The sequence below is a fragment of the Schistocerca nitens genome, chromosome 8, assembly GCF_023898315.1.
Source record: "Schistocerca nitens isolate TAMUIC-IGC-003100 chromosome 8, iqSchNite1.1, whole genome shotgun sequence".
Lineage (NCBI taxonomy): Eukaryota > Metazoa > Arthropoda > Insecta > Orthoptera > Acrididae > Schistocerca > Schistocerca nitens.
In genome coordinates, this window is record NC_064621.1 from 110847257 (window position 1) to 110868680 (window position 21424).

The 21424-nt window shown below is 42.8% G+C and overlaps 1 protein-coding gene across 1 annotated transcript in view; it reads left to right on the forward strand.

The window, feature by feature from the left end:
• The first annotated feature begins 1110 nt into the window (after window positions 1-1110).
• LOC126198794 (myogenesis-regulating glycosidase-like) overlaps window positions 1111-21424 on the forward strand; it is a 113938-nt gene continuing 93624 nt past the window's right edge. The window contains exon 1 of the mRNA XM_049935364.1: window positions 1111-1157. The gene's annotated coding sequence lies outside the window, so the exon portion shown is untranslated. The remainder of the gene's footprint in view (window positions 1158-21424) is intronic.

A 21424-nucleotide genomic window follows, 5' to 3' on the forward strand; every position in this document is an offset into this window, starting at 1 on the left:
AACGGAAACTTTTCGATTTCCCCTTATATTTCTCCGCTCTCTCTTTTCCTTCTGTCTAGTTCTGGTCCCCCACCGTGATCAAACGTTTCTCTTCCTTAACATTCTCCATTATATCCTTCATCTCATCATACATTCTTTCAATCTCTTCTTCATCTGTAGAGGCAGCTCGCTTGTAATCTTATACTAGTGTATTGGGTGCTGACCTCGTGTCTATCGTGACTACGATAATGCGTTAACTAGGCTGCCCATAACATTCCTAATTTCTTATTAATTACTAGACATACACGTGCATTGCCTGTATTTGATTTAATGCTGATAACACTGCTCTCACTGGACCATAACACTTCGCTAACACCCACTGCAATTTCGTGGGACCCATTTCTCTTTCCAGATTTCTAGCCTGCCGATCGAGTTAACGGATATAACATTCCATGCTCCGACCTGTAGAATGCCAGTCTTGTTTTTTTCTGATCAAAAAAATTTTGCCGAATTGTCCCCGTACCGTTTTCCAAATGGGGGACTATTTTCGCTCCGCAAAGTTTTACCCAGGAGGTTGCAATCATCATGTAATTTTACAGCAGAGCTGCATGCGCTTGGAAAAGGAATACAGCCGTAGTTTACCTTATAGATGTTTCCAGTAGTGGTACAGCAAGACTACGATGGCTAATGTTACAAAGCTACGTTACTATATCATCCAGACAGCTGGCCCTATAACAGGTGGCTGTGCCTGTTGAGCAACCATGAGTTCGTCAGTCCCCTCCGCACATACCGCCTCTTTGCGGCCTGCATACACTGTACGGTAATCTGTATCACTGAGGCACGCAAGCGACTCCACGTCTGCAAGGTTCATGGTCCACAAATCTAGATAAAGCAATTGATCTCCGTTATACTGCATATCAACTGATATGGATACTATGTCAGCTGTGACAATTATGATGACCTTTGATTACTTTGATATTATTAACTGTCTCATCATACTACTAACAGATGATAATTACCTTGTTGTCGTGCTAAATGTATATGGCAGTAGTAATTAAAGAACTCAACTGATTACCTTTATTTGTACATATATACAGCTGTCTACTAAGGCACCAGCACAGGCAGAGGAACCTCTGCAGCTGCTTTGTGTTCCACAGCGACTGTCGCCGTGCTTATAGGTGAGACATACGTAAATTAATGTAATTCATAACTGTTTAACGTACTTTATTAAGTCATAACGGGATTCTATTGTGACCAGTAACTCTGAAATTTACGAGGCTAGTACTTTTCTATAGTCTTTTAACAACAGCCATGCTGGAAGGGAGGAAAATTATAATTATAATAAGCACTGTGCATGTCAGTATCACACCGAGCCATTAATAACGCAATTGAGAGGCGTTGATACTGCCAGACGTGCGTTCTGTTCTTCTCTTGCAATTTAAATTACTATTACGCCTTTACGTGAATACGACAGTACAGAAATAGAGAATGCGGCCAGAGAGCGTTGGGAAGTTTCACCCAAATCTCTTCGTCGTTGTCTTACGAGTGTGAATAGTGTTCACGGATCAGGAAGGTAGAAAACATCCACGAATAAAAGAAGATTAAAATTTGTGACTGATATACGACAGGTGGAAAAGCTTCTGAGACAAGGAATGGCGTTCCACCACTATTTGACTGCTGAACAGGGACAGTCTGAACCCGACATTGCATTCTAGTTGAGGTAAATATTCGAGGGTGAAGATCAAACACTCTTGCATTACATTGTAGCGAATAGTGACATATTTTCGGCCGAGTGAAAAGTCGCACTGCAACTAGTAGAAAGACGTGGCTTCCACGAAGGAAAACACTATGACGAATTCAACCTGAGGATTCATGAGTGAAAATATTTGGGCAATATCACCAGGGATAGTTCACCACAGATAGAGGTGCAGGTGGAAAAAGTGATACCGCAGTTTATTGAGACAGCCTCTTTCAATAACTGCGTAGAAATTCTGAACAAAATGCGACCTCGCCTATTGTAGGATTTCCCACTCACTCTCAGATGACGCTCACCTTTGTATTGGAAGCCTCGTAGCAGAAACGGTCACTCTGGTACAGTGAAGACGTAGGTCTCTCAGTCATCGATTTATTCCCAAAAGTAGAAAACAGTCTACGCGCCGACATCTTTTTTCGTTAGTAAAATCATTCTGTTCCCATTGCCCTAACCATTGAACATAACACCGGTGCGTCATCACGAGAAGAATAAAAGTTCCCATTCGTTGGATGTCGGCAACTGAGAAGCAGGGATGATAGTTTGAAAGGGTGAAGAAACAGATTATGAAACGAATAACTTTATATCTAAACAGAAAGTGTACAATAGCAAATGACCATTTTCACGTGCAGATACGACATTAAAATTTTTTGGGAAGTTAGAGCCAACAGGGTCTACATTGCCCACATTTTACACTACTGGCCATTCAAATTGCTACAACACGAAGACGTGCTACAGACGCGAAATTTAGCCGACAGGAAGAAGATACTGTGATATGCAAATGAGTAGCTTTTCAGAGCAGTCACACAAGGTTGGCGCCGGTGGCGACACCTACAACGTGCTGACATGAGGAAAGTTTCCAACTAATTTCTCGTACACAAACAGCAGTTGACCGCCGTTTCCTGGTGGAACGTTGTTGTGATGCCTCGTGTAAGGAGGATAAATGCGTACCATCACATTTCCGACTTTGATAAAGGTCGGATTGTAGCCTATCGCGATTGCGGTTTTTCGTGTCGCGACAATGATGCTCGCGTTGGTCGAGATCAAAAAAATGGCTCTGAGCACTATGGGACTCAACTGCTGAGGTCATTAGTCCCCTAGAACTTAGAACTAGTTAAACCTAACTAACCTAAGGACATCACAAACATCCATGTCCGAGGCAGGATTCGAACCTGCGACCGTAGCGGTCTTGCGGTTCCAGACTGCAGCGCCTTTAACCGCACGGCCACTTCGGCCGGCCTTGGTCGAGATCCAATGACTGTTAGCAGAATATGGAATCGGTGGGTTCAGGAGGGTAATACGGAACGCCGTGCTGGATCCCAACGGCCTCGTATCACTAGCAGTCGAGATGATAGGCATCTTATCGGCATCGTTGTAAGGGATCGTGCAGCCACAATCGATTCCTGAATCAACAGATGGGGATGTTTGCAAGACGACAATCATCTGCACGAACAGTTCGACGACGTTTGCAGCAGCATGGACGATCAGTTCGGAGATCATGGCTGCGGTTACCCTTGATGCTGCATCACAGACAAGAGCGCCTGCGATGTTGTACTCAACGACGAACCTGGGTGCACGAATGGCAAAATGTCATTTTTTTGGATGAATCCAGGTTCTGTTTACAGCATCATGATGGTCGCATCCGTGTTTGGCGACATCGCGGTGAACGCACATTGGAAGCGTGTATTCGTGATCGCCATACTGGCGTATCACCCGGCGTGATGGTAAGGAGTGCCATTGGTTACACGTCTCGGTTACCTCTTGTTCGCACTGACGGCACTTTGAACAGTGGACGTTACACTTCAGATGTGTTACGACCCGTGGCTCTACCCTTCATTCGATCCATGCGAAACCCTACATTTCAGCAGGATAATGCAGGACCGCATGTTGCAGGTCCTGTACGGGCCTTTCTGCATACAGAAAATGTTCGACTGCTGCCCTGGCCAGCACATTCTCCAGATCTCCCACCAATTGAAAATTTCTGGTCAATAGTGGCCGAGCAACTGGCTCGTCACAATACGCCAGTCATTATTTTTGATGATCTGTGGTATCGTGTTGAAGCTGCGTGGTCAGCTGTATCTGTATACACCATCCAAGCTCTGTTTGACTCAATGCCCAGGCGTATCAAGGTCGTTATTACGGCCAGAGGTGGTTGTTCTGGGTACTGATTTCTCAGGATCTATGCAGCCAAACTGCGTGAAAATTTCATTACATGTCAGTTCTAGTATAATATATTTGTCTAATGAATACCCGTTTATAATCTGCATTTCTGCTTGGTGTAGCAATTGTAATGCGCAGTAGTATGTAACTAAACACTACTTACTCGGAGAAGAGTTATTATTTGATTTATTTACCTCAATTTTTGCGTAATCTTTTGTTTCATATTTTTCAGAGAAGTAATCAGTCAAATTTTGAATGCTGAATGTTAGATCATTATTCTATTGTTGCATAAAAAACTGTTAAATTCTTATAAATACTCTGCGGAAGTAACCAACAAATATCAGATTGTGACTCTCAACAGACAAGTTACAGGTAGTGCCATCAAAGTAGGTGATTTTAAAATCTGGTAGGTCGCGAACTTGAGAGCCGTTGATTATCTACAACAGACTGTTGCGTCCTGTTGTGTTCTACCTCGTCGGTAAGGAGAAGTAGGCTGCAGAGTGATGCAGAAGCTATGGTCATAAGGTCACAAGAAAGCTGGACAGGAGCAGAAACGATTAGCAGACACGTAAATACAGTAAAGAGAAGTTATACTTAATTTGTAGCTTTCTCAGTGAGTTGCGAAGTTTTTTTTACAAAAGAACAAACAGCAGTAAAGTCCAGCTGTTACACGAAGCAATCTATGGACCTGCTAATGCACGAGCGAACTGTGAAAGGCTGGTCAAGACTGAAGCCCGTCGAAGAGCGCGACTGAGACTGGGGTGTGTAGCCACCGTCGGCCATTGTGTATCGCGGCGGCAAAGGGCGCTCGCAGCCGCTGAAGGGGAAGGCGTGGCTCACTGGGCGAGCATCGTTGCTAGGTCCACCCACGGCCGCTGTCGGCGTCTGCCGGAAAGGTGCGTTTCCGTTACCAACTGTGCGACGCCCGTGGGGGTGCTACCCGGCTACCACACCACACCTGCAGTGTGTAATTTTACAGGTACCAAATCGTAAAGACGTTAGACAAGACGCTTTAATAATCGTTTGTTAACGCTGAACATCGTTCGAAAGTTAGATAAGACTTGTGAATACGTGTTTATCGATGCTGAACAACTTCCAAATGTTTTCTCCGCAATTGTAGAGTTCATTTAATATTTCTCACATTATGGCATGTAAAAAAAACTCTGTAATATTCAAAGATAAGTATTAGTAATATTAGAGTAATATATTTCATAGAGAAGTCAAGTGAGTACTGAAAAATTCAATAAGCAATACCTTTTTTCCGGCTATCTGCTGTTTTTGAAAATTTCTGGCAGTTTCACATATTTTTTGGCACATTATTTGTTCTCATTAGAGTTTTTTGCACTGCAAAATTAACGACAGATCATGGCACTTAATTTGATAATTTCCTAGTAGTGCTAATTTGTTTTGTGGATGTACATAATTAACATAAAACAAATGCAAACGCTGGGAGTATCCCATTCAAAACTTTCACATTAGGCATTTTTGGAACATGACTGCCAACAGGCGTTAAGTATTGTATAAAATGCATATTTGAACCAGCAGCTGATGGTTCAAATATGCATTTGCTACGTTATCTTTAGGGGCAGCACACTCTCTTGTTATCACAGCTAATCTTGATTCTTTGGAATCAGTAAAGGCAACAAGTTCCTACTAGAATACCTGTTTACGATAGCATCTCTTATCGATATGCTCCAAAGGTAAATAAAATTTTCACGTCATTTAAAAATACTGCTGATAGGTTATCAGGCTACTCCAGGTGAATGTTAAGTACATTGGACAAAAATATGAGAAGGTCTCCATAAATGAGAGAATCTGAAAATGGCCGACAATTTGTTTTGCAAACGAATGAAACACTTAATGCATGTGAATGTCATTTATGATAAACGTAATACCATGTCATTCGTGACTTTGTGTCGTGTGTTGGGTGCCTACAGCGCCATCTGTTTTGTCGTCGTCAGTTGAAGTGGTGCGGGACTACCAGTTAATTAGCTTGTATGCTCGTCTGCCGCAGCAATGTGGTCGACCCCGACGCTGCTGCTGCTGGGTGTTCTGCTGGTGGCGCCAGCCGCAACCGCGGCCGGCCTCAACACCCGCTACGACGAGGCTACCGGACGCGTCCTGATACTGACTGACAGGGGTGAGTGCGTGGCGCGCCAACAGCTAGCTGTCGGGCCACCTGTTCAAAGTTGCCTCAGTGCTCACTCTTCGCTACCGACGTCTCTGAACATTTCTAGACAATACATTCACAGTACACGATCAGTGCTGTAGTCCACCACTAGAAGAAGAGGCAAAAGGAGCAGTGTGCTTTTATACAGCACTGCAAATTCAAATGTCTCTGAGCACTATGGAACTCAACTGCTGAGGTCATTAGTCCCCTAGAACTTAGAACTAGTTAAACCTAACTAACCTAAGGACATCACAAACATCCATGTCCGAGGCAGGATTCGAACCTGCGACCGTAGCGGTCTTGCGGTTCCAGACTGCAGCGCCTTTAACCGCACGGCCACTGCAAATTCCTTGATGTTCTTCTAATTAATGTGTATAATAACCAGCGTGAACAGATGTGAAATTTATGTTGTTTATTCTCAGCTGAACAACTTTCTGCTGGAATGGAGTAACCGATGTCGCGTCTTAAATGGCCAAAACTAAAAATACAAAATTCATCGGTAAAAGGACTCACAAACTGCTTCATCAAATCTTATGAGGGTACATAAGTCTTCAGTATTATTACACCGTTAAGTGGCTTTCAGTTTATCATGTATTCCACTGTTATGATACTACATCGTTCTGCAGAATGGTAGCCGGCTGGGGTGGCCGAGCGGTTCTAGGCGCTACAGTATGGAACCGCGCTACCGCTACGGTCGCGGGTTCGAATCCTACCTCGGGCATGAATGTGTGTGACGTCCTTAGGTTAGTTAGGTTTAAGTAGTTCTAAGCTCTAGGGGACTGATGACCTCAGAAGTTAAGTCCCATAGTGCTATTTGAACCATTTTTCCAGAACGGTGAATAAAAACATTTATGCAGCAACCAACTTGACATGTCGTAGATATATTTACAGTCATCCGTTACTTTTGAAAACATCATTTAGGCTACTTGTTTCATTACCTCAGTAGCATTTCTGCAGGACCCAAAATTATAAAAAATGTATTGCAGCAGTCGACCGAACGCCGTTCCACATTACATATTTTTAGGATGGATTTCAAAACATTATAATTACGCCTATCTGACATCGGCTCATACTCGCACATCCACGTACAGCTCCAGCCAATACCTGTTTCGCCCCATATCTATTGGGAACATTTCCAGGCACTTACGCAGAGAAAGTACTCGATACGTTGAGCCTACAGAATCAAATTTTTTGTCTGCCAAAAGTCGGCAAGTAGGACGTGAATTTACGTTAATTGCCCTTGCTTCCAAGCTAACATTCTGTTCTAAATTATTCATTTTTTTCCTAAATTTCTTCCGTTGCAACGCTCTAGTTTCTGGCCGTCATCAGCTATTCGCAAATTTCTTTCCGCTCTTTCAGCGTGTTGGACACCTTTCCTATTTATCTGTTATATTGTTCAGTTCTCTAATGATCATTTCATTTAGCGTCTAATTTCATTGATACTGTGTTCACAATCAGTTTTTACTCCTTTCCAAAACTATATTTAGGTTCCAATATTAGCAATTTAAGCACTTCAGCTTTTCCCCTCAAGCTTGGTAGCAACTACTGTCACTTCTCATTGAACGAACTGATTTTTTATTCGGTCTCTGATCTTCCTTTGAAACCGAAATATCAGTAACCTACTTATTGCCTGCACCATCGCCATTAACTGACTTTTGGTTTGATGCCGCCCGCCACGAATTCCTCTCCTGTGCCAACCTTTTTACCTCAGAGGAGCACGTGCAACATCCCTTTGCTGAGTGGATACCCACTTTGCGTCATGTGATAGAAGGCTGTCATAGTTCCGCCTCTTCGCGTTGGCGTAGCGTGTCTGACATGTGCCGTGTGAGCCCTCGTGCACGTCACGTTGCTGTTCGTCGCATAGTGTCCGCAGTTTGTGCAGCCCTTCCTTACACTGCGTTATCTAGTATCGTGTTGTCCAACATGTTTCCAAAGTTTATTCTACGTACAGGTACTGTCAGATTCAGTTTTGATAAATTCACAAGGCATGTGCAGCCCGGCTCTTTAGAGACACGCGACTGGCTGGTGGACAAGGTCAGTGGTTAGGGCAGATTAATTGCATACTTTGATTAGGAATTATATGTTTCTATCGTTAATTTTCTTGACCATGTTTAGGTACGTTATGACGTCACGGTATTCAGGTCCCCTTTACTCATCGTGCTGGTCCCACTAGCATGGTTCTTTTGGCGAACGCAGAAGAGAAGTGGTCCACACGAGGGAGCCGACAGTTTTCTGTGGTCCATACTGCTTCCTTATGGGGATATACGACATATTCTAAGGGAACGATGGTCTGCTCAGCTTCGTTTACATGTATGTAAAAGCGTTCAGTCAGTGTAAACGGCGATGAAAAAAATACTCGCTCTCACTTACAGGTATGTGGCTATCGGGTACATATTACTTGTGCCGGCCAGGAAGAAACCGGCTTTATTTGCAATAAGAGCGGCTACCTCCCTGCCAATTGTACACTAAGAGCGAACTATGAAAGGCTGGCCAAGACTAAATTAAAACGCACTTACAAACAGTGTAAAAAATTTACTTTAGCGGCTCTTCTCCTACAAGACTCTGCAACTGAGCCAATCCCGATATTTGAGGACCAAAGTGGATCTTCGAGAGATACTGCTCGTGATTTTGCCCTCGCTGCTCACTCGTAAGGTTACTAACGCCGTCACTGCCGCGGTGCTGGTCGCGGTTTTCAAAACAAGAGTGACAGAGCGCAGGAGGATGACGCACTCGAGGAGTGTTTTCCTTTGGCTCACCCTTCGGATAGCCCTCTTTCCAAGGACCCTCTTCTCCGGCATTTTTACGGCCAGGGAAGCCATGGGTGCTTCTGCACCACTTCAGGTGCTTACTGATAACTCGTCTGGCGATTCTCCCTTCATCGCCGCCTCTTAAGGAATCTGTCTAAGGACCCCACTTGTCTTCCCCCGCCTCTGCCTGATACCTTTCCTGTTAGCTTACCGAACTACTTCTGCGCCGTCTGACGCGTCGTCTATGTCACAGTCTGTTGGTGAGCGTAACTTGATTGATTCCCAAGGCTAGGAGAACCCTTTCGTTACCAAACAAATCTCCATATGCGAGCCCCTGTCCTTTGACGAATGGAGTACGAAGGTCTCTCAATATGAAACCGATTTTATGTATGACCAGCCGAAACAACTGAAGCAGATAGAACTGTTGGGAGATGGCGGAGATGTTCACACCCCTTCTACCGCAGTTTCGTTCATTGATTCTGCCATGGATACTGCAACGTACCTCCGTTCGATGACGGTTCCGTAATTTTGTAGTTTCCGTTCCAGTTCAAATGTCTATGCAAGCATAGAATATTAACAGAGTTGGTTCTCAACAGCGGCTCACCGCTTTGCAATAGTTGATATATTACTCTGGTGCAGAAGTGACTAGGTTTCAATTCCTGGGTTCTCGACCGTTTTAATGCTGCTTCCGAACTTCCTACGGGCACTGCCTTGTTTTATGGGGAAGGAATTCCATTACGAGATTTAGAAGTTCTCGGTGGTGGTAAGAGCATAGGATGCACCTTTATGCTTCTTCTGGTTCTGGTCTTTCTACGGAACGTTTGCGCTTCTACAGAGAGGAAATTATTTATCATCCCGTGCAAAGATTCTATTGGGTGGTGATTTTAGTTGCGTTCTCCGGCCAGTGCATCAGTTTCTTATATTTATCTTTAGTAAAGAACTTGAGGATATGGAAAGCTTCTTGTACCTACGGACGCTTGGATTTGTCTGTGTCCTATACTTGTCCGATACACTTATTTTACTGCCACCTCCAGCGTCATTGCTTTTACCTACATTATTCTTTGTACGGGCAGCATTCGGACGTTTACGTAATACCCACCTGTTTTACTGATCATAGAGCTCTAGCCGTCACATTAAATTATGCGAAATCGCCGGCAAAATTTTATTGTCTTTCCTTCATGCTCAGTACAGCATATCCACAAGACAGTTCCTTGGTGTCGTCATTCAGGAAGTACGGGCCCGTTATTCTCGTGGTATAGAACGGTACTCGTCTATTGTGGGATGACGAAAATTGCATACCAAGCCACACATTCGTGAGGCTCACTTGTGTTTTGATGCCGTAGTGGCGGCAGATAGCCAGTGGAGCTAAGAATTTTATTACTGCATATTACGTCAACTGTACGACAGCGCTAGGCAAGCTCCTCTACGGTTTATGGATGTATGGCGAATTAAAGCCAAAATGCTGACGTTACAAGATTAACTGACTTCACTATACCCTATTATCTATATGTGGATGCGCAGGAAACGCGTTTTCATTGCTCTGAGATATTTAGCGAGTCGTGGAACGTATATTCGAAAGATAGATTAGAGGCCATAGGAGAGTCCCACAAAAATGTTGTCTCTATTGAGGTCGAAGTTGAATGGGACAGTGAAGTGACTTGGTCGCTTGTAACTGGCGTAGGTGAAACCAAATTAATTGTTGGATGTTTTTACCGGCCACCCGCTCCCTCTGTGACAGTTGCAGAATTTAAAGAAAGTCAACGGCCAGTAGCGCATAAATATCCAGATCATGCAATACTATTTGGAGGCGACTTTCACCTATCGAGGATAGACTAGTGTCTATGGACACATCGTGGGGGATACAGATACACTGTCATACGAAATACTACTGAACACGTTGCCTGATAACTCTCTTGAACAGCTAGCTCGGCAGCCCACACGCAATAGAAATATGTCATACCGTGTAGCTACAAACAGGCCGGACCTTATTGACGACGTCGGTAAAGAGACGAAAATTAGCGATCATGACGTCTCTATAGCAACTATGATTACGGAAGATAATAAATCAGTCAAAAAGGCTAGGAGAGTATTTCTACTAGACAGAGCAGATAAGCTCACTTAGACAGTGAACTTACATCACTTACTTCTGATGTCCGCCCCTGGTAGCTGAGTGGTCAGCGCGACAGAATCTCATTCGCAAGGGCCCTGGTTCGATTCCCGGCTGGGTCGCAGGGAATGCGTGTTGTGTTGTCCTAATCACTACCATTTCATCCCCATCGACGCCCAAGTCGCCGAAGTGGCGTCAAATCGGAAGACTTGCACCCGGCGAACGGTCTACCCGACGGGAGGCCCTAGTCACACGACATTTACATTTCACTTGGTTCTGATAAGTCGGTCGCTCAGCAATTATGGACAAAGTTTAAGGAGATTGCAAGTCGTGGTCCGGAGAGTTACGCGTAGTAAGTGGATAAAGGATGGGAAAGATCCACCATGGCTTAATAACGAAATTCGGAAGATGCTGAGGAAGCAGAGGCTGTTGCACTCTCAATCAGCAAGTATTCCAAAACTGTAATCAAGAACAACTACAACGATTATCATGTATATACCAGTGTAGTGTAGCACTTTAAGTGAATAAAAGAAAACTTTCGGTCCAGATTGCATACCAGTACCGTTCGTTTCGGAGTATGCTACTGAAATGGTTCCATTTTTACAAGTCATACACAACGGCTTGCTCGGTGGAAGATCATTATGGAAGGAGTGAAAAGTTAACATCGATGTACAAGAAAAGAAATAAAGTAAGCCGCTGCATTAGAGAACTATATCGTTGACATCGATATGTAATAGGTTTCTCGAATATACGGCGTATGTAATAAAACCAATCGGACTGATTTTTGATCTACTGAAGTTTTAGTCTTTTTCAGACAACAACATTGTTTCCTTCAAAGTAGTTCCTTTCGGCAGGTATACACCGGCGGAGTCGTTGTTCCCAGTCCTGGTAGCAGCGCTGAAAGGCTTCAGTTGGTGGGGCGTTTAACATGTCGGTCACATTTTCTTGAATGTCCTCCACAGTCCAAAAATGTACGTTATTTTAAGAATTTTTATTCAATTTCGGTAACAGAAACAAGTCACAAAGACTCAGATCAGGTAACAGGGGTCTATGGAACAAAAGGAGTTCCTTTTGAGATAAAAAAATCCGTAATGGAGGTGTCTGAGTGACATGAGGCGTTGTCATGACGCAGCATCCACTTGTCTGCAACGTCTGGTGTGCTCGATTCACCCTTTTCCTGAGCCTGTCAAGGACATCTTTGTAAAACACTTGGATGATAGTTTCTTCGGGTGCAACAAAGTCTTTTCGATGTCACAAGAGCACGCACACGTGCTCTTGATAAGAAATGTTCCCCAAAGGTCAGTTTCAACTTTTCAAAGGTCACACTCGTAGATTCCCCACGTTTAACACGAAACTTTACGGTATAATGTTGCACTAAATTCCGCTGTTTCATTTTCATAACGCTCAAAGACAGCACAGCTTCACTGATGGCGCTCCCAAAAATCATGTGATGGCAGTTCGGTGCTGAAACACGAACTGAGCGTCTGATGGGAGGGACGCACCGATCTACAAAAGTAGACCAAGATAGCGTTGTCAGATACCTCGCAGTGTTGTCAGTGTCATTATTTTTCTCACAGATCTCGTATACTGCGTTCTATGATTATGAAAAACCTCAAAGAAAACGATCTATTGACGCGTAATCAGTACAAATAAGGAATATATGATGCTTGTGGAACACGACTAGCTCTTTGTTCACAGAATTAGTCAGTATTGTCAACAGGGAATCTCAAAAAGATTCTATATTCCTAGACTTCTAAACCGCTCGCCACAAGTGGCTCATAATCAAGCAGCGTGCCCGTGAAGTATCGTCTTAATTGTGCTAAGGGATTCGCGATTATCTCTCAGAAAGGTCACAGTTCGATGTAACTGACGAGAATTCATGTAGTGCAACCACAGTCAAGTCTGGGGTTCTCTAAGGAATGGTTATAGGTCCTCTTCTGTTCTTGAAGTATAAAAACCATTTAGCAGACGATCTGAGCAACGTCTTACATTGTTTGTGGATGATACTGTCGATTTTATCTAAGAAATCTGTTAAGTGAGAAAAGTTGCATTTTACTGAGAGCAATAAATAGTGTGCGATCTTCCACACAGATATTAAGAAAATTCCTCTCCATTTCGGTTACACGGTAAATCACATCTTATTAGGAGAGGCAACAAACCTAGGAAGACACTATATGCGTATCCGGCCTCTTCTGGAATATTTCGCGATGTGAGGGATCCTTACAAGATGAGGCATCCAGAAAGTTTTTTACTGTAGTGAAACGGGGAGAGAGCCTCTCGGATATGATAAGTGAGTTGATATAGCAATCATTAAAACAATAGTTCTTCTTTGCAGTGAGATTTTTCACGAAATTACAATCACCAACATTCTCCTCCGAAGGCAGAATTATTTTGTTGACTTCTGTCATCGATTTAACGAGAAATGACCTTCGTAATATAATAAGAGCTCGCACGGAAAGATTTGTGTGTCCAATTTTCCCCGCGTGATAATAGAGAGTGAAGTCGCAGGGGAATAGCATGAAAGTGGTTCTGCAAACTCTCTGCCCGCCACAGAAACGTGAAATGCAAAGCAATCAAGTAGGAGTAGATGTAGACATAGAAAATGTCGGAGAATTAAGAGCGTGCACCTGTAACGTTTCGCAGATGAAACAGCGATGTTTGACGCCTGTGGTAATATTTTCTCTGAGGGTATGGCAAAATTACAACTGTACGAAGAATACATGCGAGTTAAATGAAATATTTACTACATAGACTTTACGTGACAAATGGTAAGGTGTTGTATATGAGGGTATAATTGCTATTAACGCTTTTACTGAAACATTCCGAGACGAATATTGTTAAAGTATATAATGATACGACAGAATAATATTGCTGCCCGATTGCTTCCATAAAACGTGGAATTTTGTAGCTAAAGTAGAATGCGTTCCAGTACGACTGTCACACATGGTCACATTCTTGATAGGGGCCAAGGAGCAGCCAACTTCGTGTCCTCTCTCAGATATATCAATGTGTTTGAATGTGGCATGATTTCAAGTAAAGCAAAACGATAGTTTCAGTATATAGTGTGCAATTGCCTTTCTAGTACTGTTTTCTTGATTTATCTTGCAAGAAAACTGTCTAGATAACACGTATGGTAAAGTGAATGAGCTTTTCGTGTTAATGTTACATTCTGTGCAGTTGTATAGTATGAAAAATTCAATCGCCACACACTCTAGAATAATATTCTGAAAGAGCTTCATGTATGCTGCATGACTTGCCTACATGAGAAGTTGTAGTGACTCTTATGATCTAATGTTACCCCAGGCTTGAGATTGAATGAGTGTAACAATAAAAGATATCCAAATGATATTGGCAAGTACATATCAGGGGTTGCTGTCGAAATAATAGCTACTCGGTGCATGCTAGAGAATAAGTGTAGCTTGTCGAACGTTTGTACAACAATGGTATAGTGGAATGTCAGTAGAGGTTACTGTAGTTGTGGCATTATTAGTACATAAAACGCTGAAATAGACATCTAAATCCATACGAAGAATTAAACTTCAGTCATTTGTGGGATATAGCGCGCTACATGTTTCAGATTTTCAGTTCTCCTTAGGGCAATTATAAATTTGTATTCTAGTGAACTTCAGTGTTTCATAATACCTCGTTCATATTATATTCATGACTATAGCAAATTCACTCACAGGAGATAATTACTTGCATGTTTTAGGCGGCCAAGAGGTGGAGCTGGGATACATAGAAGTTCCCGGAGACGAGCTGCCTCCAGTTCCGCGCCACGAGAGACGTATGGATGAGGAGTCCTTCGACTTTGGGAGCTCCAGGGTCGTCTTGCGGCGCCAAGACAGGGCGGGCCGTTGTTTTGAAGGCCGGCTGACGATTGACGTTCCGACTGCGCCCATCAGAATGTGTCAGCGCCACCTTTCGAGTCACATCTACGGAGGTATCGAATCGACCTACCAGAAGTGGCCAACGGAGCAGAACGTGTACGACCACTACGCATACGTCACCAACAAGAGAGACCACGCCGCCATCGCTTCGCGCTACTGGCTCTTCTCCGACGGCAGAGCCGTCCGCGTTCATGCAAACAGTCCTCTCTTCATAGAGCAGAACACCGACGCGACCCTCAACAAACTGTGCTTCATTGCCGAGAACGAGTCTCCCTACCCAGAGAACCGAACAGACAACGTGCTGCAGTTCGAGCTGTGTTCGTACGAGGACCCGAGACAGGCGCACGAGCATGTCGTCCAGACGTACATGGGCAAGCCCGACGTGATCCCAGACGAACGCATGGCAACATATCCCATCTGGACAGTGGCGCCTCCAGAAGACAACGTGAGGGAGAGGGTCGCCAATATAATTGAGCACGGATTCGACTACAGCGTTATCGAAATATCTGACAAATGGGAAACCTGCTACGGCAGTATGACCGTCGACACGACCAAGTTCCCCGACATGCGTGCGCTCACGGATGACCTCCACGCGCTAGGGTTCTCCGTCGCGTTGTGGATGCACCCATTTGTAAACGAAAATTGCGAGCCGTATTTCTCTGAGGCGCTGGCCAACGGGTACCTCGTGCAGAACAGTAATGGCAGCACGACCACCCGCTGGTGGAGGGGATATGGCGGCGTTGTCGACTTCACCAACCCAGATGCAGCAGCTTGGTGGACGGACAAACTTTCGGTGAGTAGCTTCGCCAGCGAATCTCGTATCTATGTGATAGGAATCAGCAACAAAGTATGCCTCTACTTACACACAATCAATCGCTTGCAGAGCTTCTTGCGGTTCCTGTAATCCACATAAAAGAAAAATAATATTCATCTTTGACCAGAAGGAATTAGAAGCACATTCTGTAAAACGCTTAGAGAAATTCTGTCCTGCAAACGAACATCTACTGAGAATATATGTTTTTGAAATGACTGGGTAGCCGATATGGATATATCGTATGATGAGTAATTAGAATATCTTGCATTTAATGTACGCCGCAGGCATGCAGTAATTTTGTCTGTAGCTCACAGGGTCGTAACTTCACTCAAGAGCATAATATAAAAGCAGAACACTTGGGACATTTGTCAGTCAAGAGTATGTTGGTAGGCTTTTCATTCACTTTCATAGATACATTTTTCATCAGTTCATTAATCGTAAAATCAATTCGACTATAAATTTAATTATATGCAGCACTTGGTGCAGAATAAATTAGCTGGGAGCATCAAATTTAATTTTCCTTTTCAATCCAATTCTGCTGTTTCTCTGAAATTATATTTTTTAGCTTAACTTATTATTGTACTTTTCGTATTTTCAAATACCTACTATCGGTTGACATTGCCAGTAAGACTTCGGTGTCTTTTTCAAAGCGACGAGCGAATGAGGTACCTGGTGTATCTCACAGAAATGAGAACTTAGAGACAGTTTGATGGATTCTGATAAAAAAAATGAAGATGATTGACAGAAATAAATATGTGTTAGGGAACAATGTGCTGCCGTGCATTGGGGGTCTAAAACCTGAAGCGAGTTGCGAATAAACTAAATCATCCATTTAACGAAATCTGTGGCACGTTGTTTTAGATTCTTCTCGTTTGTACAAGCATCTAGTCATAACAATATGACTCCCTTGCGTAGTCCGTTAGTAGAAATTTCAGTATTATTTTTAAGTCATCAATCTTATGACTGGTTTAATGCGGCTCCTCCGCCAGTTCTTCACCTGTGGCAACTTTTTTGATCACAGAGTAAAAGTCTGTAACCAACGTTCTCAATTAGTTGTTGCATGTATTCCAATCTCTGCCTTCCCCTACAGTTTTTGCCCTACAGCCCCCCCACCCGCCCCTGGGGCAATGAAAATTATTCCCTGATATCATAACACATGTCCTATCATCCTTTCCCTTTTTCGTATTAGTATTTACCTTTCTTCGCTGATTCCGCGGAGAACCTCTTCATACATTATCTTAAAGTCCGCCTAATTTTGAGCACCTTCCTACTGCAAAACATCTCTCTCATCGATTCTGTTTTTCTCCTATCTTTGTACAGTCCACGATTCCCTATCATACTATGCTGTGCTTTATACGTACATTCTCCATATCTGGTCCTCAAGTGAAGGCCTACCATTGATACCAATAAACTTCTTTTAACAAAGAATGACATCTTTGCTCGTGCTAATTTGCTTTTTACGACTTCCATACTTCTTCTGTCATATTTTAGTTTGTCTCCATGGTTGTAGAATTATTTAACTTTTCTACTTCGTGGTCACCAATTTCTATGCTAAGGTTTCCGTTAATCTCAATTCCGCCATTGCTCTTTACTTCTGTCTTTCATCTATTTACACTCATTCCATAGCGTGTACTCATTAGAATGTAAATTCTAGTCAACATGTTACGTAATTCTCCGCAACATTCACAGAGGATAACAGTGTCATCAGCGAATCTTTTCACTGATATCTTTTCACCCTAAATTCTAATCCCACTCTTGAAGCTTTGTTTTATTTCCGTCATTATTTCCTCGATGTACTGATTGAACGATACGGGCGGAGGATCACATTGCTGTCTTAAACGCTTTATAATTCGAGCACTTCGTTCAGCACTCCATTCCGTATCATTACCTCCTGGTTTTGTTACATACTTAAGAGCAGCCCTCTTTCCAATAGTTTACTTGTACTGTTTTCAGTATTTCGAACACCATGCACAATTTTATACTGTGGATGCCTTTTCCTAGTTCCAAAAATCTTACGAAAGCTTCTTCAGTTTTCGTAATCCTTAATCCACTACCTAGCGAAACGTCAGAAGTTACTCCTACGTGTCCCGTTTCAGAAAGACAAACTGATTGTTATCTAAACGTTCCTCAAATTCCTTTACCTTTCTTATGTGTATTATTATTATCAGGAACTTGGTTGCATGAGATTCCAAGACGTATGTGGGGTCGTTCTCGATTTTAGAAATTCCAAAGGAATGTTGTCTATGCTCTCGGTCTTATCTGATCGCCAGTCTTGTAAAGGTCTGTTAAACTCTAATTCTAATAGTGGAATGCGAGAGCCTTAAATATCGACTCCTGATTTTTCTTCTGTTGCGTCTTCGGACATTTACTCCTAACTTCAACCTACTCTTTCCACATATCCGTTGTTACCTCTGCGATTAACAACGGGATTCCGTTTCCAATCTGAAAATTGACGCCTTTGCTTTTCATTGAAAAAAAAAAGATTGTTTTGACCTTTCTATATCTTGCATCACTCGTTCTGATGACCATTCCTTTTTCGATTTCTTCACATTTTTCTACAAACCATGTCGCCTTGGCTTCACTACACTTCCTAGTTTTTTCTTTCTTAATTGCCACATTTCTGTCTCACACTGATCATTTTCCAACTTCCTTCTTCCACCGATCAACTGAAATTATTCGTGTGTTACCCACAGTTCGCAGTTACCATACTAGTACATACGCTAGTGTGTCCGATTTTTGTGATTGCCCTTTTCAGAGATTTCCATACCTCTTCAAGCGAACTGCCCGCTGTTGCGTTCAGTATTGCACTAACTGCAGCCTTTGAGAGAATAGGACGCTTCTCACCACTCTTCAGTGCCCAACTTCATTTAGCATTGATCCTATTGGAGAATCTTTTAAACTTTAGCCTGCTCTTCATCAGAAGAAGATTGTGGTCCGAGGGTGTATCTTGTTGTGGCTACGTTTCACAACATCTGATATCGGAACCCCTTTCTCACCACAATTTGATCCATCCCAAATTTCGGCGCGTCTCCCGCCATTGCAACTTATAACTCCCACACCTTCCAATTTTGAACAATTTATTCGTAATTACTAATTAACCTTTATTGCAGAACTTAGTTTGCTTTTCTGCCATCCTATTTCAATTTCCAATCCTATATTCTGCAGTAACTCTCTCTTTTATTTCTTCCCCTACTACCGCATTCCAATATCCCATGATGATTACATCATCATATTTCTTTACATAATTTATCAACCGTCCGGTATCCTCCCATACTTTCTCTATCTCCGTACCCTGTTCTGACGTCGGCTTGTATACTCTGCAGAGAACATCATCTCTCACGGTACGCCACTGCATTCTCAATCTCTTTCCAGGCACTTCGCAATGAGACAGGGATAGACACGTTCAGGTTCGACTACGGCGAGTCCAGCTATCTGCCGCAGCCGGCGGAGATCACGCCGGCGGAGAAGAGCCCGGTGGCCATCTCGGACGAGTACTCGAGGGCGGGCGCTCATTTCGGGCCCATGGTGACGCTGCGCTCCGGCGTCGAGAGCCAGCAGCTACCGAACTTCTTCCTCATGGACGTCATCGACACCGCGTGGAGCGGCCAGAACGGCCTCAAGACGCTGGTGCCCAAGCTGCTGCAGCTCAGCATGGTCGGCTACCCCTTCGTGATGCCGGAGCAGGTGGGCGGCGCCGAGAACCACGGTGGCTACCCCACCTACGACCTGTACATCCGCTGGCTGCAGGCCACCACCTTCATGCCGTCTATCAGGTTCCACGTCAAGCCCTGGGACTTCGACAACGAGGTGCGTTGAGCGCTTATTTGGTGACATGTGTCACTCTTTATTTATACGAGCCACGTGTAAGGTAAATGTCGCAACACAGCATTGATATCCTACGTGACACACACAAAATTTCACATTAAGAAAAAAAAGACGTATTTCGAAAAGAAATCTTAATCTACATATAGAGCTACACTGTACGGTCAGATGTTTTCGAGTGAATGGAGAAAAATTAAAAACCTCCACCCGAGCAGGCCATAAAGTCCCAACGTTAGCGACCGGCCGCCGTGTCATCCTTAGCCCAAACGCGTCACTGGATGCGGATATGGAGGGGCATGTCGACAGCACCCTCCCTAGATGTCGCTACTGTGGGCTTGCTTATCTGTAGTCATCATATACGCAAAAATATAATCTGATAAAAGCGCATTAGATAAAATGCATGTAGCAGACTTGTTATAGTTGATGACTATCATAGAAACCAATTGATATACATAAAAAGATGACCTATGTAAAATTAATATATATGAAGATTATAGGTACAACCCTTTTTTATGGTGAATTTACGGTCAACAATTAAAATAGCATAATACATTGCTTGTGGCAACCTATAAATATATGTTGTTTAAAAGTTTTCTGTGGGAGACATGTCACGATGTATGTAAAGCCCTCTATTGGTTAAGTTGTTACGATCGATGCGCGTTTACATAAGATCCTAGCGGCCGACCCAGCAGAGGGCGCTGATCATTGAACTGTCTCTTTTTCAGCTGTCATATAGACATTTTATCTTTCATAAGTAATTAATAGGTTGCCACAGGCAATGTATTATGCTATATTAATTGTTGACCGTAAGTTCACCATAAAAAAGGGTCGGACCTATACTCTTCATATATTTTCTTTTAATAATTTTGCATGGGTAACTGCATTCATCTTTTAATGTATCACAATTGGTTTTTATGATAGTCATCAATTTTAATAAGTTTGCTACATGCATTTTATCTAATGTGCTTTTATCAGATTATGTTTTTGCGTAAATGATGACTACACATAAGCAAGCCCACAGTAGCGACATCTAGGGTGTGTGTAGGCAAACAGGTTTCTGGATGCTACTGTACCTCAGTAGCTAGTTGGCAATAATCACTATGTGTACTATGTGGCCTATTCTACACCACATTTTAAATCTATATGACGATGCTATGCTGATTATATTTATATGTTTTGACGATGCCATTATGGCCGTATCACTTTAGGATATGGTGTAAAAAAGATACGTTATACCATATTTTTTCTGTACATTTCCCTGGTGTATGACTGTATATTGTGATACATATTGCTGTTTTATGTTAAAAGACACACTGCTCACTAGATGTATATATTTATATACATATTTAGATCTGAAGATGGTCATTACAGACTGAAACCGGTCATCGTCTAAAAAATTAATTTGTGATCATTTGACAGTGTTGGATCACTGTTTGATATGGTACTGTCACTTTCAGGGTTATCAGAGTCTGCAACTTGGCAACGATTGTGGTTAGTAGCAATAGTCGTTCTTATTGATTCATTAACCTGTTTATTCTTTTCTTCGTGCAGGTTGCCGCAATATTAACTTTTTTTCCCCTGGAGGAAATGCATGAAAAGTTCATCAAATAATTAGTACTTAATGTCAGAATGTTAAAGTACATTCAACATCACAATCGTGTGGACAATAAGAGCGTTTATTATTAATAGTTATATTATAAACCTAATTCAGGACTGAGAATTCTGTCTTCAACCAGTTCATACACTTGGTTTAGCCGTATCGAAATCCTAATATAAGGCATTTTCTTTTGAACCACTGCAACCAATATAGCGCGTTTGTGTCTTGTATGTTGCGAAAAGACAAAAAAAAGAATCAACATTAAATTATGAGCAGAGAACGAAGTTTCACTCAGCACGTGATATTTTATTTTATGTCGAACAACAGCTGACAAGATTGCAGTCCCCCCCCCTCACCCCTTTGGTGTGAAGTAAATTCGTCGCTGAAAAGT